The sequence below is a fragment of the Orcinus orca genome, chromosome 12, assembly GCF_937001465.1.
Source record: "Orcinus orca chromosome 12, mOrcOrc1.1, whole genome shotgun sequence".
Lineage (NCBI taxonomy): Eukaryota > Metazoa > Chordata > Mammalia > Artiodactyla > Delphinidae > Orcinus > Orcinus orca.
This window is the reverse complement of record NC_064570.1, coordinates 57,035,035-57,039,248: the sequence shown is the minus strand read 5'-3', so window position 1 is coordinate 57,039,248 and position 4,214 is coordinate 57,035,035. Positions and strand designations below refer to the sequence as shown.

Here is a 4,214-nt window from a genome sequence, read left to right as displayed (position 1 = left end):
TAGGTACTAGTTTCATCCCCACTTTACAAACTATGAAACTGAGGCTCAGAAAGTTTAAGTAAATTTTCAAAGGTCACAGTGCTAGTAAACGGCAGAGCCAGCTTTTCAACCAAAGGCGTCACGGTGGACCCTCAGAGTAATCAGTCTGTCTGATCCAGAGTCCTAGAGAGAGGGAAACTGGTGTGTCCGGACCCAAGTGACCCAGCACCACCTCAACGGAAGTCTAGATATGACCCACATTTCTCATGAGATAAAATAAATATATTCCAATTAAAAAATGCAATTTAAATCAGTGTGCTAACAAAGGCTAGGGATCACACAAAATTTACTAGCAACCAAGACTAAAAATTATTGCCTCAGAAGGCAGTCAGGCACACATCCTGTATACCATATGTAGAGAGACACTCCATCCACAGGTCCCTGGAATTAAATTATTTCCTTAGTTCATAAGAATTGAAGAAGAAATTAAAAGAGTTTGTGTTGGGGTAAAAAAGCTTTCTAACCAGGTTTGTTCACTGGAGTTAAAGGACAGTTAATTTTTAAATATGTGCACTTAAGAACAGCGTTTGATCTGCCAACAAGTAAACCAAGAATTTTCAATAAAATGGAAAAAGTTTTAAAGTCTGGAAGTGATATAAAATTGTCATGAAAAATAAAATGTTTCAGTTGTGTGATAGCAGCTTGGTGCCAAGTCTGATAGACACTGTAGGAGCCAGAGATTTTCCAAACCAGGGGCATATGGTTGAGAATTGTTCTGTACAGCAGTCAGGTCTGGTACGGTACCCACCTTTTAGGAATCAGCAGTTAGGAGATACTCGATTGTCAGTTTTCTTCTAGCTCCAGTTGGAAAAGAGAGAGGGGTACGAGGAAAGTTCTCCCTGTTTTTCATAGTCATGGTTGCAACCTCTGGACACACTGCCAGGTGACCTGGATGTGCTCGCCTACGGTTGGCCTTCCATTGTTCTCAAACAGTGCCGATGCTGCCAGTCAATACAATAATTTTCAAAGAGGTGAGTTTGCTCTTAAATCGACAGTCCTGTTGATGGAACCATGAAGGCAACGAAAGTTTCAACAGCTGGGGTGGGGAAGAAAAAGTTGCAAGATTAAGAGAAACTAAAGTTGGAAACAAATTCAAGGCGAGTTCTGTAGGACTGAACAGGAGCATATCAGGTAAGAGCAGAAACCTGAATAGGATTATCACAGGCTTCCTAAGGAAAGAGCCTGACTGGAATATGAGAATGCAGAATGCACCGTGGGAAGCCTTAAATGTAATTTTCCTCTCTGGTCCTCAGCAAATGAGCCTCAGCTTCAACCCCAGAGACCACAGCTAAGTACCCTGAAAAGCTCCACTTCAAGACGAGAAGGAATATTAATTAGAGAAAGTCAGAGTTCATTGAGTATAAACTATTCACATCCTTATTAGAAATGAAATGTCCTGGTTAATAAAATTAAATCCAGTTACCATATAGACAATATACATATGGGTCACCAGTTTCCAAAGATAGGAACGCAAAACGTTACGCTCACTGCGTTACATGGAATAAACTTATCTGTCCCTCAGGCCCTGGAGGATCTCATTCTGCTTCAGGCACAACATCATTTACCACCATTTATCATTCAGCTAAAGATGTGTGAAATTGCTAGTTAACACAATTCCCTTCGACAGTCTGTCAGATTAAAAACCAGCTCTCCCTGTTTGTGATATGTGTCCTCTCTCTAAATTAATATATTATAACTGGAGTCAAAACCACATCTAAAATTGACATTGCCATATGATTAGGCAAAGGTCCATTACGTGTTCCGGAGCTCCGGGTTTCAGCCTTGCACAGACAACGTGCACAGTAACTAGGTCCACATTCCCTCCCTCTCCCACCCCTCTCTCCCCCTTCCTCTTCTCCAGGAACCCTTTGAGGACCTTCCCATTTTACCCCTTTTTCACTTGGCCTGCTTTCCTTATTCTGCCTTTCTTATGTCCCTCTGGATTGCGGTGTATCTTCTCCACATTTGAATGTAAAAATCAGTTCAGAGAGAGTTGTTTGATAGAATTTGATAGCACTACTACTGGAAAGACCTGGGGGTGGGGAATGATTTAATGCTCTGCAGAAAAAAATCATCCTTCTCTACCAGCAGAAAGCACAACCCATTAGCATTCCAAACAGACTGTTCAAAGCTTTCAAATGAGGCTGAGCTGATCTTGCGCTCTCCCCAGGCACACACATCCCAGGGGTGCCTCCGACCTGGAGCCTCCACACGCGGCTGGCACAGCATCTGGGATTTTATCACCACTGCAGAGAGTGAGTCTGGACGGACCCACTGCTGGTTACTCCAAATTTTTTTCGTGACTGAATGGCTTGATATGCATTAACTCGCATGGTATTCTTTGTAGTTGATTTTTGCAGATATTTGCTCTTTCGACACATTTGTATTACAAAGAGGAACATATGGCCCCCAAAAAACGATTTCTATATGTATAGGTTCCAGAGTTTTCAGATCTTTTTGTTTCTAATTTAGCTTTAAGAAAAACCTTTTTTTTTTTTTTTTTTACACTTTAAAAGTGGTTTTTCTACAAGGAACCCATATAGTCATACTTAAAATTCCTTAAGGTCAATGAAGTTTGAGTGTGTACATTTTACTTCGGAGATAGAAAAATAATGTTCTTCAGGAGACTCCAACAAACAAGAAATACAAAGAATGGATTCCCATGGAACAAAGATGTACTGGGTTACCAGACCCATCTTGCCACTTCTCTGGCATTTCTCCTAGCCCCGCCCACCCAAACTCACACAGATCACCTCCACCATCACCACTAGGATTGTGACCACTGGGACTCAGAGACCATACTCCTTTGACCGTTGGAATGCACAGAGTAGCATGGGTGATGTGGAACTAATGGCAATAAAAAGTAATCCTGCCAAATCAAAAACAGAAAAGTGGGTGGACCTGTTGTGTTATGTCTCAGTCGAGGTATCCTGGCCCAGCTGGGGAAGAAAACTGTAAAGATGATACCTATCTATTTACATTGTTTCAAGTGCTGAAAGGAGTACCCGATGACCTAAGGACAGAGATTTTCAGCTATGAAAATTATAGTTGCTTATAGCTACTTAGAGCAAAAACAGTTGAAGCAAACTTCACCCCATGATTTACTTCTATAATACAAAAACAGTTATAATAAATGTTATATTTCATAGGAAAATATCAAAACAAAATGGTTAAGTGCATGACTTCAAGGTCATTCTGCCCTGCTTTCAAGGCTGATTCTGTCACTCATTAGCTCATGACCTTGGTCTAGTAACTTATCCTCTCTAAGCTTCAGTCCTTGCATTTAGTTAATATTGAACAGATGTTAGCTACTCTTACTATTTAGAGTCATTTCTATGTTAGTAAAGAAGCATTCATACTGTTTTAGTCAGGGTAAGCAATGTTAGTTTGTATAACAAACAACTCCAAAATTTCAGTGAGCTTAGTTCAACAAGAGTGTTTTCTGTTCACGTTACAGGATGAGGTGTAAGGGTAGTACTTTTATTCTTTCAAATCATTTTAATAACCTGACAGTGATTCAAAGTATGAAAAGAAGATTTAAACTTCTTCCCTTTAAAAAAGATACTACTATGATTGCCTCACAACAAGCATGATCAAAGGCAATAATGAGACCGGATTCCAAAGAGCAAGGGTCGTAGGAAAGCTTCAGGGCTCACAGATTGAAGAGTTTGGTTTCAGAAAGTCTCTTAAGGGCTAGCAGGCAGCAGAAGAGACATGAAATTTTAAGACATCCTCAGAGAATGGGGCGCGGTTGCTGGGTCATGAGCACCTTGAAGCGTTTATTGATGGTGATTTGGTGTCAAGAATATTTGTCATCTGGGGAGAAGTGAACGGGATGGGTGGAGCAGGTCTGTTGTCCCATAGGGTCAAGTTTCTTCACCGTATAGACCCGGTTCCCCTGCTTTTTGAGGTAATACTGGAAAAACATGACCACACCAAAGTCAGAGGTTCCAATTCCATCCACAGCTGCCTCTAACTGACTAATGTAAGGGTAGTTCTGCTCACCAGTGTGGGACCCAGACTCCTCCTGTCTAGTACCTTCTCCATATTCTATGGCCTTGGAATCCATCACTGGATCTTCTCCAACCAGCCTACAGAAAGGAAGCTCAAGAGAGTGCAGAAGTAGCCTGCATCACTCCCACCACTTTTTCTTGGCCAGCATTTAATCATTTGGC

At 41.2% G+C, this 4,214-nt stretch overlaps 1 pseudogene; it reads right to left on the bottom strand.

Moving 5' to 3' along the window:
* Window positions 1-3,772: 3,772 nt before the first annotated feature.
* LOC101276815 (H/ACA ribonucleoprotein complex subunit 3-like) lies at window positions 3,773-3,967 on the bottom strand (annotated as a pseudogene).
* Between the last annotated feature and the right edge of the window lie 247 nt (window positions 3,968-4,214).